General features: G+C 32.0%; 1 protein-coding gene across 1 annotated transcript in view; it reads right to left on the bottom strand.

Moving 5' to 3' along the window:
- The window catches only part of LOC143076802 (uncharacterized), a 493545-nt gene that overhangs the window by 386298 nt on the left and 92634 nt on the right, over positions 1 to 14613 (bottom strand). The window lies entirely within an intron of this gene.

The following is a 14613-nucleotide window of genomic DNA, read 5'->3' as shown; positions in this document are numbered from 1 at the left end:
TGCTCTTTGTTGAAGGTCGTCCGGTGACTTATAGTTGTTAATGTATGTGTCATTTTGGTCTCTTGGGGACAGTTTATGAGTTTTGAACAGCGGTATACTAATGTTGCCTTTATATGTCTCATTGGCAATAATACCACATCTTCTTTTTTATATTGTAATGTATACAAAATTATGTTCTTCAACAAAACAATATAAGGTAGTCCAGTATAACTATATAATTGAAGAGACCCTTGTTACCTCCATGTGTACTAACAATATCAAGACACACAAACGCACACACAGACAGACAAATACATACACAAACACTATGAAATACTAATAAAAAAAATCCAATTTAAGAATAGGTGCTTCTGGAATATTTTTAACTTTATAAGTCTGATATACAATGTAAATAGTATCGGTATTTTATTCATTATTTGAGCCTTGGTCTTAATTAATTGATTCTTATATTGAATTGGTATAAACAATTGAATTGGAAATTTGATTAAATCATTTTGACATTCGTTAAGGTCAATTTTTATCTTTTTGACGGACAAAGAATCGCTCCTGTTGGATTTTTTTCATTTTTTAAGTTCGTGTTTTGCATTTATTTCTATTGTCCTACTCTAATTCTTTTTTAGAAATTTGAAGATCAGTAAAGCTTTTATCTTTTTTTTCTATTATTATTGATGATAGTTATGAAAGGTTTCAGGCTTATAATATGATTCACCAGACGCGCGTTTCGACTTCATAAGACTCATCTGTGATGCGCAGTTCATGATAGTAAGAAATCCAAACAAAAATAAAGTTGAAGAACATTGAGGACCCAACATTCCCAAACGTTGTGCCAAATACGGATAAGGTAATTTATGCCTGGGGTAAGACAATCATTAGTATTTCAAATAATTCATACTTTTGCCAACAGCAAATTGATAAAATTGACCATATAATTGATATTCATGTCAACACCGAGGTGCTGAATACTTGGCTGGCGATACCCTCGGGACGAAACGCTCACCAGCATTTACATTGGCCCAGTGGTGTTAATAGTTATTAAAGGTACCAGGCTTGTAATTTAATACGCCATGCACCCGTTTCGTCTACATAAGACTCATCAGTGACTCTCAGATAAAAAAAGTAAGAAAGCCAAACAAGTTTAAAGTTGAAGAGCATTGAGGACTTAAAATTCCAAAACGTAGTGCCAAATACGCCTAAGGTAATATTTGCATGGAATGAGAAAACCCTTAGTATTTCGAATATTCATACATTGGCAATATTGTAGTATACATTAAGTGTGATTTCTGTCTTAATTGTAGATATGAGAGATTTTACTAAAGTGTCAATACTTTTGATGGATGTGAATTGTGTATTGTACGGATTTTTCAATCTAATGGAAATACATCGTTTGTTTTGTTCAAACAAAGGTAAAGTATAATATTTTAACTGTAGCAAAAGCAAATACAATGATTCAATGATCTGATTTTATCTTTGTGAAAAAGTGTTTTATTGGTAAAGTGAGGTGAAAGATACAAGATAAACATTCAACTCATAATTCGAAAATAAACTGACAAGTCATGAACAAACAACGGCACACAAAAACAACATCAAAAACTAAAAACAAAGCAAAACCTGGGGATGATGTCGATGCTCTGAAAAGGTTCGCTGATTCTTCTCCAAGTGTGGCACCCATCGTGTTGCCCATGTTTGTGCAAATCCGTTAATAAGTTTAATGTTGAAGATCACATTCGGGAAAAAGGGACGGGATTGTAGTTACGACAGAATGAATATATCCGTTATTATCTGTTTCGTTACATTCTTGTTGTAAATGATAATCTTTTTTTTTATGTTCAGAAAGAGTTGAAATGAATGTAACATCGTTCTTTCTGTAAAAGATATTCTTCATTTTTCTGTTTCTAATGTGCTATATGTATATCAAAAATGTATGATCAACGTTCACATGTATCAGACTAAAAGACAACATACTCTAAGCACTTAAGTGTTTACACACAGACATTAAGTGCTTATTTCGTATTCAACACAACTCTTTGGAATTCTCTATATTTAAATTTTACTTTTCCAACATCACTCTTAGTCTTTAGATTCGATTTATTATTATGTGTTATGTTTTATATTTGTGTTAGTCATGTATGTGTGATAAGCGAAAACAGTAAACCATAAAACTGTATAAAAAAACATTTCCAAATCATGTACTATGTAAAAAACAATAAACAATTATATTATGTATATAAAATTAAGTATGTACTAAACCAATATTTAATCATTCCTAAATATGATGACTTGGATTTCTTTGTTAATTACGGGGAAATAGTTGTAGCCTTAAGTGTTTACATTCGTTTATTTTTTTGTTAATCTAATGTTTATAAAATGATAAATTATACGAAACACGCAAAGTGTACCATGGTCGTATTTTGCATAATGAATGTATATATGTTTTATATAATGCTCCGCTTTTCCTTTTACCCTCGTGAAAAAAAAAAACTTTGAAAAAAGTTAAAGCAAGAGAAAAAATTGACCGGCTGTGACCCTTACGACATATTTTATACACTCCGTGTGTATATGAAAGATGCACAAATTTTCCTTGGAACTCTGTTATATAAGGCACAGTGACACTTCAAATTAAACCTTTTTTAAAACATATAATGAATGTTACTGATTGTATTTTATTAGGTGTCAATATTAACATTTAAATAATTTGTTCAATTATTAAATAAGACGTTTTGTCACATTTTTGTGTATTTTTTTTTTATTTAGTGTAAATGTTCAATTTTTAGAAAAATGTCATTTACTATCTAGTATATACTAACAAGTACAATGTTTCTAAATTTAATCATATCATTATTATTACAACAGGTTGCATTTTCTATTTTAATATACTATTTTTCTTTGCGCTTACAATTGGGACAATGGTTAAGACATCTTAATTAAGATAATCCTAATCCTGTTGATACATGGCGTAAGTCGGTCCAAGAATGATTTTAATGATATGCTAGTTCATAGAAAATATAAAATTAACAGGCCCCTGTGGCAGATATTATGGAGATACTTGTGCAAATCGTGATACAAGTATGAAATCTGGTATAAAGGTTGACTAAACGATAATAAAAAAAAAATAGCTACTGGCCATAAAAAAAATCTATTTTTTTTCAAGCTGACTACCGCTCATTTTGCAAATGACGTCATATCCAATAGGCTACATTTCGTAAATCCTTTGAAAGCTGTGTTAAAGGTGCATCCACAATTAAGATTTGATAAAACGTAAATCACAGTTCTTAGTACGATAACACAATACATAAATGACGAAAACGTGACTTCCGGTTCAAAAATGGCGGCCCAAACCTTAAACATTACTACATTTTGTAAATCATTTGTAAGCTGTGTTTTAGGTTTAGTCTAAAGTAAGTTTTAAAAAAAGATAAAACTTAAACTACAATTCACAAAGAGCGATGAAACAATACATAAATGACGAAAAGGTTATTTCCGGTTCCAAAATGGTGGCAGAAACGTTGAAAATGGCTACATTTCGGAAATCCTTTGAAAGCTGTGTTGTAGGTAAAATCCAATGTAAGTTTTGATAAAACGTAGATTACTGTTCCTAAAGTACGATGAAACAATACATACATGACGAAAAAGTGAATTCCGGTTCCACAATTGGCGACTAAAACGATGAAAACTTTTTTTTTTTTTTTTCTAATTTACAAGAGATATCAATTACTTTGTTAAGGTCATATACCTTGATTGGCTAGAAAACAAAGGTTGCATTTTTTTATAATTATCTGACAGTTGCCAATACACAAACCCGTACATAGAAGGCCAAAACTGTAGCGTTTAACGTTATTAACACCGCCTGGTTTTGTCGCATTCGAATTTCTAAAGTTCCTGATATAAGGGTGCAACGGCAGCCAAAGAATATTTTGGTTTCAAATTGTCATTGTTTTTTTTTCTTTCATCCAAACTCAGAGTTCCTGCCTTGGTACGTGAACCTGTTTAATGCATAAATCCACTTGAGCCCATCTTGATGTACTCCGGGAAATAACCTCTGGTAGGCGGAATAGCATCATAAGGGTGATGCTTCCTGACAAATGATTCAGATCGTGCCTTGTTAACAGCAAAATGTTGATGTTGCCGTACATGATGCAGGCAAATAATTCTATGATGTCCAAGTCTGTGTCTGTATTCAAATATAAAGCGAGCAAAAACATCCGTTTCATCTGGAAATACTTTCCATGTCTACCAAGCTGCCCTCTTTCTTTTTCCACCAAATGCTGACACAGTGTCACATTCATAGAATGCATGGAAGGAAAGAATAGCAGTTGCAAGAGGACCAAACACATTTTATATGTCATATACATAAAGCCATCGAAAGTCATGATTCCTTCAAAAACATATTCACCATTTGTCTATACCTAATACTGCGAGAGCTAATACTTCTAAATCTGTGTCAGTACTACTTAAAATTACTTTTATCAACCATTTTCAGCAACAAGCTTATCATGGCCAACCATACATGTATCTGCTTGTTCGTGCTTATAAAGGGATAGCTGGGAAATATCCGTATTAAAATTGCAAAGAATATCTCACCTTCAGTAATATAAGCACTTGTATAAGTCTCTAAAGAAGCAATTCTGTAGGCAAGAACTTTGAATCATTCTGTTTTATGTCATCTTCAAAGAGACTACTCCAAACCCTTGGCGTTCTACTAGAACCAACTCCTTTCCGTCTAGCACCAGAACTTGCCTGTCTCGATCCAGCCTTCAAGTTATTAATTTAGTAAACATCACATACTATCTCTACTCTTAAGGTAAATTTATGGTATACCGCCACCTTGGATTGTACAATCACAGTACAAAATCGGTCTAGTTATTTGACTAAATCTGCAAATTTGGAGACAGATTTGCATTTAATGGTTAGACTGTTTATTAATATAAAGAAAACTTGTTAATTTTATTGTTTTATTTAAAACATTTTAACAAATATCAAATATTTTGGTTTTTAAAATGATTGTGCTTAAATGAGCCTTTTATTGGAAGATAACTCTTTCCGTACAAAATGTATACTGGGATAATTTTTTAATTTTTACTTGTAGCAAGAAAACAAGTTCGGTGACACTATGTTTTCTTTTTATTTTCTTAAAACATATTATGAAACCTATCTTCTTACAATTTATTTTAAAATTCTATGTCATAGAATTTTTTTTAATGCACCCTTATGTGTTTTTTCATGAACAACCTTATGATGGACAACCATACATGTATCTGCTTGTTCGTGCTTATAAAGGGATAGCTGGGAAATATCCGTATTGAAATTGCAAAGAATATCTCACCTTCAGTAATATAAGCACTTGTATAAGTCTCTAAAGAAGGAGTTCTGTCGGCAAGAACTTTGAATCATTCTGTTGTTATGTCATCTTCATAGAGACTACTCCAAACCCTTGGCGTTCTACCAGAACCAACACCTTTCCGTCTAGCACCAGAATTTGTCTGTCTCGATCCAGCCTTCAAATTATTAATTTAGTAAACATCACATACTATGTCTACTCTTAAGGTAGATTTATGGTATACCGCCACCTTGGATTGTACAATCACGTACAAAATCGGTATAGTTATTTGACTAAATCTGCAAATTTGGAGACAGATTTGCACTTTAATGATTAGACTGTTTATTTATATAAAGAAAACTTGTTAATTTTATTGTTTTATTTAAAACATTTTAACAAATATCAAATATTTTGGTTTTTAAAATGATTGTGCTTAAATGAGCCTTTTGATGAAAGATAACTCTTTCAGTACAAAATTTAAACTGGGATAATTTTTTTATTTTTACTTGTAGCAAGAAAACAATTTCGGTGACACTATGTTTTCTTTTTATTTTCTTAAAACATATTATGAATCCTATCTTCTTACAATTTATTTCAAAATTCTATGTCATAGAATTTTTTTTTAATGCACCCTCATGTGTTTTTCCATGAACAAACTAACCAAACTTAGTCAATTTTCAACGGCTCATAGCTTGAAAAATAGCACTGTGACGTATACTTTTTATTACATTTTTGAAAAAAGCATAGAAAAATCTTCATTTTGGCAAATTATAAGACAATTCTGTCTGAAAAAATATATACTTATGATCTACCTTAAAAACTTATCGGTGAAAAATTTTATGTAAGGCAGTATGATATCATTTGGATAATCATCAAAAAATTTTGCACGTGGTTGCATCACTAACCATTGCTGGCCAACCAACGATAAGTGTGTCATAATTTGAATCAGTTGATGGAAAATCGCACAATGTTTCAAGCATTAGTTGACCAGTTTGCTGCGATATAATAACACATAAAGTGAGATCCGTAGACAAAGACAGAGGAGTAATTAGGTTTTCGTGGATAAAGACATCTTCAAAGTCAAACTGTCTACTTTAATAAAAAATGACAAAGTCTACAAAAGAGATGGGAATCACTTTTCATGTTCATCAGCTTTGTTTTTTGACAAAGACATTTCCTGTTTCATTTTACGGCTATAAAAGGAAAAAAGTGCTTTTTTATCTGGTTATAAAAAGCAGATTCTCTGTCGTTTTGCATTTGCTTCAAATGATATTTGTATTGTTCGGGCCTAATATCTTGGAGATCATATACATATCGCACATACCCCAGGGTCAACAATTTCATTAAAAAAGTCAATTTTGTACAATCTGACAACTGTTCTGGGAAAAGAAAAAATGGATTTCCAAACTCGTTCATCAATAAAGAAAGCCTTTTTAAAATACGTTTCTAAGAAATCGTTTTGTGTTTCGTAGTCTTCATGAAGTTGTTCGTCTGTTTAAAGAATGATTCAAACTACTAGGTCTTTCAAATTCATCTACCAGTCTACTCACTTCCATCCATCCATCGTGTCAAACATTGTTCTTCACAATTATATTATTCTGGGTTTTTTTTTGTGCCTGATCAATTGTGATATCAGAAAACAACTTTATGGTCTTACGTACCGTGAAATTACCATTGTGGGTGATGTTCGTGAACTGAAATAATATCTCGGAAATGGATCAGTAACCATCGAGCATAATTAATACGAGCTTGACCCAACACAATACGGTATCATGCTTGATATGCACTGACTGTGAAGTACGCAATCTGACTCATAAAATGCGCGTACGACCAAGAGCACAATAAGCTTTTTTATATTAATGATTGAACGTCAAAAAGTAAACTGTGGTCGAGATGACTCACTTTCCTTTCACCTGTCTATCAATTAATCGAACGACACATATATTTTCTGCGTTTAGACATTAATGATTCAAGCAAAACACAGGCAGCTGCTTAGTATCTGATGCACATGTCTAGTCCTAAGTACATTTGAATATTCATGAAAATAATATGACGTTCTAGGTGTTCCAATATCGGCTTCAGTGAGGGCACAAGTCCATTCACTTTCATGCAATATATCATCATTGTTTTTAAAACAAGCCATTTTAATGTACTTTTCCCAAAACATGACGATAAACTATCTCCTTCGTACATAACTGGCCATTCCCACTGAATTTGCTTAGTCAATACCAAAAGTGAGTGATCTGCAGCTAAAGTATAGTTGTATTTGGCCGGGATTTTGAAAGTTAACCGCTTTTTTCACCTTATCCATCGAATGCTTGATCACTTCAACTGAATGGGCGTGTTTTTAAGCAGTGGCATCCTAGAAGTAGCACTTTCTTGAATAGAAGAGCAAACATTTTTAGTGTGATAAATGACGACAAAGATACGTATACGAAATTCAAATCCTCGTCTGTTAGATGAACTACTATTTACATCATCGTGCCCTTATAGTGGGTGCAAAAAAATCTGTACACTCTGCGCCTGTGAAAAATTGACAAACGCATTTGTTTCATAACATTAAAAATGTTATCAAACCAATTCATAATATCATTAAAAATCCAAAAGCACCAAGTAGATAGTAAATAGTTCAAATGTTTATGTTTGAATTTTGTTACATTTCCGCGCAAGCACAAACGCTGAAGAGTCAAATATTTATGTCTATTAAATACGTCACATGCAAGGAAAGTAGCCACTAAACATGATAATATATTTCACTTTAAGATGGTCAACGAAAAGATTTTCCAGAATAATAAGTATTTTTTAACTGGATAAAACAGCCATTTTTGAAAAAGGCCGAGGACATCTTGAAAAAATTATTCTTTTCATGGCCAGCAGTTTTTTTTCTAAAAAAGTATATTATAATGATGCTTCGGACTTCATTTTCACAATTCTCCCGATTTTGCTTGCTTATATCTTCCACTATCGTTTAAAGGATTGTGATCATTTTTACTCAAAATTTACAAGCTACTGTTTAAAAGTTCACAATCTGTTTGGAAATTAACCCAATCTAAAAAAGAAAAAGAAAAAGAAAGTTACATCGAATTTGAGTTTGATAGATATTTGTTTATTTTAAGTTTGGCTGTTTCACACCTTATGCATAACATTATACCTTAAAACGGTTTCTTCCTGTTGAATTAAAAACCGAAAAGAAGATAGTATGAGGAAATTCAAAACTCACAAGGCGAAGGGGATGTGACAACACCATTCGAAAAAAGTCACCAACAACTTCTCATTTGCTTTGAAAAGACAAACACGTTTTACTAACAATATCATATTTTGAAAAAATTAAGTAATGGTTTGCAGTAATTTTTTGTCCATATCCGATACTGTTTTTAAGGAATAACGATAACAAGAAAAAAACAAAAATTAAGAGTTATCTTGCCCTTTTTGATTGACTTGGTTTTCTTTACAGTGGACCAAGAAACCCACATCAATGATCTTACGTCTCTTCCAAAGTTACAATTTTTTTTTCTCACTTTTTTCAAATACGTAAAGGGAAATACTCTCATATGGAGTCTCCGCATCACTGCGGTCATATTTTTTCGGCATCGTGAAATTGAAGTGAGCAGTTTAACAGATGCCAAAAAAGTTTCTACACGGATACTGCTTATCTTTTAATCAATGATCAAAACATTTGATCAATGAAGTGCTGTTAGGGCTTCGGACGCAACAGTAATATTTTCATTGTTCTAATTGTTAAGGGTGGATACCGCTGCTGGTAGATTTGATTATTTTGCAATCAGATGAAAATTTACAAAAACAAAAGTACGATCCCCTAAGGCAAGTTGAACTTGGACCCCTAAAAATCTTTACATGTTTAGGGTATTATGCATCGTTGGCTTTTAATTGTTATTATCCGAGCGTGCCAGATAAAGAAAAATCACAAAAAGCACATAGGACGCAACAGATTTATAATTGCTGATTGAACTTTTCAACAAAACAGCACACAACAAATGTAATTAGAACAAAATATAAAGGTCTTGTAAACATGTATGTTTCTACTTCTATAAAAAAATGTATATAATAATGTTTCCAAGCCCCATGTATCGCAAAATGCTTTACTTTCATAAAGTTAAACTTTAATAATGTTAAAATAGGAGAGTCACATGTGAGCATAGAACCAATAAAAGTTTAAGTGTCTACTTTGGATTTGATAAAGACTAATGTGACAAATCAAATATTGAAAAAAACAATGAAACATTCAAACAATTAAATTTGATCGGAAAAAGTTTTTTTTTCTTGTTTCGTTTTACATTATTTAACTATTCTATTTCACATATTTTCTGACATGTCGTTCAGTATAATTTAACATTATGTATCGGCCATATGTTCTTGTTCAAATTAGTAAAAATCTTTTTCAGTCGCTTATTTTTCTTTTGATTGCACCTTCTTCTTGTACAAGAGAAATAATTTTGTAAGTCTGTATACATTTATTGTCAAACCTCTTAGTTTCATTTTCATGATGTGAAAGCAAGTGAAGCATATCTGGCGACGGTGTATTTGTTTAATGTTAAGCTTTCAATTTGAAGCTTTATCAGTTGTATACAGATGGCCTATGCTGCGAAATATCCATATGAATTATGTCATTGTCCTTGACCTCCTAAAATTTAGTAAAAGGACAACTATCCTTGGAATAAAGTATTCCTGCAAGTTACCACTTCAGTTTAATCATGTATATCTATCATATAGTCATTTTATAAAATTTACTGTTTGAAAAAGTATGTATAATTCTTAATTCTAAATAATATTAAAGGTTGTTCTTGTCCCAGGTGGATAACCCTGGTCGTATTGGTCACGACTTTTTGAAAATTTTGGTCCTCAGCTTTTGGTTTTCAAACTTTTTTTATCTGGTTAGTCTTGTATGGACGTGGCGCACAAAGTACCTTGTTGACTTTTAATGGTCTGTTTCTCTGTCCTATATTTTCTCCCATTTATTTGTATTGTAGTTCTGTCATGTAATGTTGTCATTTTAATGTTATGATTAACATTGCCATTAAAGCGGAAGGTTTGGCATGCCACAAAACCAGGTTCAACCAACCATTAGTATCTTAAAATGCCAGGGAAGTGGCCATTGTTATATTATAGTTCGTTTATGTGTTTGTTACATTTTAATGTTGTGTTTCTGTTGTGTCGTAGTTCTCTTATATTTGATGCGTTTTGGTTTGTAACTCGGATTTGTTTTTTGTTTCTCTATCGGTTTATGAATTTCGAACTGCGGTATACTTCTGTTGCTTTTATATATCAGCAGTTAAGGTAAGTTTTCATAATCATATTAGTTTCTCATATTCTATGAGTTAATGTAGGTTGTAAATGTCTCTCTGGTAGCGCACATCTGACCTCTTCTTCATTTATTACTTCATCAATCAATGATAAGTTTTCTTGATATTGTTCGTTTCGCAGAAAAAATGCACTATTACAAGTTATTCAACACTATGTTGGCCTTTGCATACTTGTAAGTATTCTATGAGTGGCCGTTTGTGTCAGTGGCGGTATGAACATTTCGTATGATATTTTCAACGTGTTGGTGTTTATTATCAACGCGTTGATTTTTACTTTCAACGCGTTGGTTTTTACTTTGAACGCGTTGGTTTTTTACTTTCAACGCGTTGGCCTTTACTTTCAACGCATTGGTTTTTACTTTCAACGCATTGGGGTATGAAAAACCAACGTTTTTCATTTCATACCGTTAGTTTTACACTAATGTCTACCAATCAAAATCTATCTGACAGTATAATCTATCTTTTTAATTAATGAATCAAATGCTTGGAAATTAACAAGTAATATTGAGAAAGGAAATAGGGAATGTGTCAAAGCGACAACAACCCATATGCAACTATTCCAGTCATGATTACGTTCGATAACTCTGCATGCTACTGGTTTAATTATGATTATGTAAAATTTACTGGTTACCAAATGAATGATTAAATTATTGAAAAATATAGTTATTTCACCTCGGTTTATATCCATTCGAGGTCTTCTTATATGAATATCAAATAATATCGTAATGAAGTTTATTGAGAATCGGACAACAATAATCTACATTAGGTATTGTCAAAACTTACATCTATATATAGGTATTTTGAAAATTTGCGTCGTGAATAGTTGCCATGTTAGTTTTCTTTAGATCACGTTGATGTTATGACTTAATATCTCAATAATTAATTTAGCTATGTCCTTGGCTATTATTAAAGTGACAATAACGTGTCATATTTAATTAGAATATAACAGTGAAATTAAATTGAATTATTTGCATGGACAAAATAAGTGTCGATCATCGTCTACGTTTAAAAATTATTGTGTCGCCATTTTCTTATATATCCTAAATAAACAACAGCGTATCAGCTTTATCAAAAGGAACCGATGTTTGTTTTTATGCTGCTTTAAGGTGATAAAATGACTGAAAACGCAAGCATCCAATAGTTACTTGATTTTCTTTGTAACAATCTAACACAATATATTTAATTTTCAAACCAATTGGGAAGGGACATAATAAAAAATCCAACTATTTAATATACGATATTTCAAATATTTATGAATGTAGTAATAAGCACACATTTCCACACTTTTTCCATCTGTTTTGTTTGAATCGCAGTTTTAGCTTGAACACAACAGAAAATCCAATATTTATCGGAGTTGGATGATTTACAGTGTGAACTTATCGAGGCAACAAGACAAATTTTCAAAAGCATTTGGAAGGGAGAATCCCAAAATTTAAACTTTTCCAATAGGAATAAATATATTTCTTAATATATGAGGAATTACTATATATTTCCAAACTTTTTGTATCATTAACTTAAAGTAATTTATTTTATCGATTACTAAAAGCCCCTGTGCATTTCTATACATTTTACTTAGGCTTGATAAGGGTGATGTGTGACGTCAACAAAGTCACGTGATGACTGCTATAGTTGGATATGCGATCATAGAGCAGACAACAGCCGAAACCTACCAATGGGTCGTCAATGTAGCGAGAAATGGTATCTTAAAATGTGCAAATCTTGTATTCCGCCTACATAGAACTAGTGGCGAAGAGAATGAAATTAGATTTTCGATCCTCCAGAAATGATTCTCAATGAGTATCTCTATGAAATGAATATATATTTAGCTATATTGATATTATACTACATCATGTCTAAATTTCTTTGCGTTAAAATAAGCCTAAAATTCATACTGCCATGTATCACCTTGTATTAACCGTTTCTTGAATTTCCCGTCTGGGTTTTCCCGGGATGGCATTACCTTGACAACCCTGTTTTACCACGGTAAACGGACAGAAAGTCACAGGACAAAAAGTCACAGGACAAAATGTCACAGGACATATAGTAACAAATTTGGTAAGATAAAAAGTCACAGAACAAAAAGTCACAAATAATTTGTTGGCAATTGTTTGAATATTTAAGAGAAATATCTTGACATATTTATTTTCAATACATATATTCATATTAAAGTTTAGGAAATGTGTCATTATACTTAAAAAATGAAGATTTATTCAATTTTAATCGTACAAAAGATACATTTAAGTGACAAGCCACTTTGACATTTTGTTTTTCTAACAATTATGTAATCAACTTTCGTATTTTTTGATAAATTTTTAAGTTTTTACAAAGTTGGTTTATATACAATAGTTCAAGATAAATAGAAAAATGTTTTTGTACAAATAAGCGTTTTTGAATCGAATAAAATTATCAGAAAAATGAATTGTGACTTTTTGTCCTGTGACTTTTTGTCCGTGACTTTTTGTCCTACATGTTTTTACCACAACCCATCAGTCACCCATTCATAGTTTAACTTTTGATTTTCTTCATGGCTTTTTTGTTAAAGTCTATGATTAGGTTTTCATAAGGGAAACCAGAAATGTTAAGTCATTGATATCTAGTATAAAGTTATGTTATCTATTATTCAGTTGTCTAAGCATTTGCCTGATTCGTTTCCTTATAATTTATTCGGCCTCAATCGTCAGTAACAATTTTCCATAGTTTACATGTCAATGCGAGTTCTCTCGTTGAAAGTAATGATTCGTTATTCATACGGTGTTCAATTCGATACCGTTGAGGGTGGTTTTCTCTTTCAACGCGTGGTTTTTCACTTCAAACGCGATGGTTTTCACTTACAACGTGTTGGTTTTCTCTTTTAACGTGTTGGTTTTCACTTTCAACGCATTAGTTTTCACTTTCAACGCGTTGGTTTTCACTTTCAAAGCGTTGGATTTGATTATCATTTTCAACGCGTTGATTCGTAATTTATACGGTATTCAATACGGTGTTCACTTCAAACGCGTTGTTTTTAACTTTCAACGCGTTGGTTTTCACTTTGAACGTGTTAGTTTTCACTTTGAACGCGTTGGTTTTTACCCTAAACGCGTTGGTTTTCACTTTCAACGCGTTAGTTTTCATTTTCAACGTGTTGGCTTTCACATTCAACACGTTGGTTTTCACTTTTAAAGCGTTAATTTTCACTTTAAACGCGTTGGTTTTTACCCTCAACGCGTTGGTTTTTACCCTCAACTGGTTGGTTTTTAATTAAAACGCGTTTGTTTTCATTTTCAATTGACCTCGACAGCATTTCTTTTAATTTTTCAATAATCAATGTTAAACTGGCATGATAATGTCTGTATGTCAGATACTACAAGGAGTACATTACTATGTTTGTTATATTGAGTGATGAAAAGGTGTACGTGTTCACCGTGTAGGGTTCACATGAACTTGACCTGAATGCATGCTTTATTGCCCTAAAAGAATTTCTTCCAAATACGATCAGTTTTAATGATGCTATAAGCAATACGGTAACTATCTTTGGTGTATGAAATTATGAGAAAGTGTCCATGTCTACCTTGTAGGTGTCATCTGACTTTGGCCTGAATGCATACTTGAGTGCATAATGTTATTTTTCGTGATAAGGTCAATTTCACAAATTCTTTAAACAGTAGGTAAAGAAACAATGATGCGTGTATGGCATGAATGTAAGATGTACATATCAGTCTGTCAGGATTTATCTGGCCGTGATTTTAATTCATCTGGTACACTGATCCATGCTAAATTTTCGGGAAAGGCTGAGTTTTATTTTTATTATAAGCAATATGGAATCTATATTCGGTGATTGGAATCATTTGAATGCGCAAAACTCCAGCCAGCAGAGTCAATGCGACCTTTAACATGTTTAACTCTTTTTAATGAATCGTAGTTTAGGCGATATCTAAATTTTAAACATGGTCTGAAAGAAATTCAACATAACATTCAATATCAAAAAGTAAAACTGGT

The sequence above is a fragment of the Mytilus galloprovincialis genome, chromosome 5, assembly GCF_965363235.1.
Source record: "Mytilus galloprovincialis chromosome 5, xbMytGall1.hap1.1, whole genome shotgun sequence".
Classification (NCBI taxonomy): Eukaryota; Metazoa; Mollusca; class Bivalvia; order Mytilida; family Mytilidae; genus Mytilus; species Mytilus galloprovincialis.
This window is presented reverse-complemented; position numbering and strand designations above follow the sequence as displayed.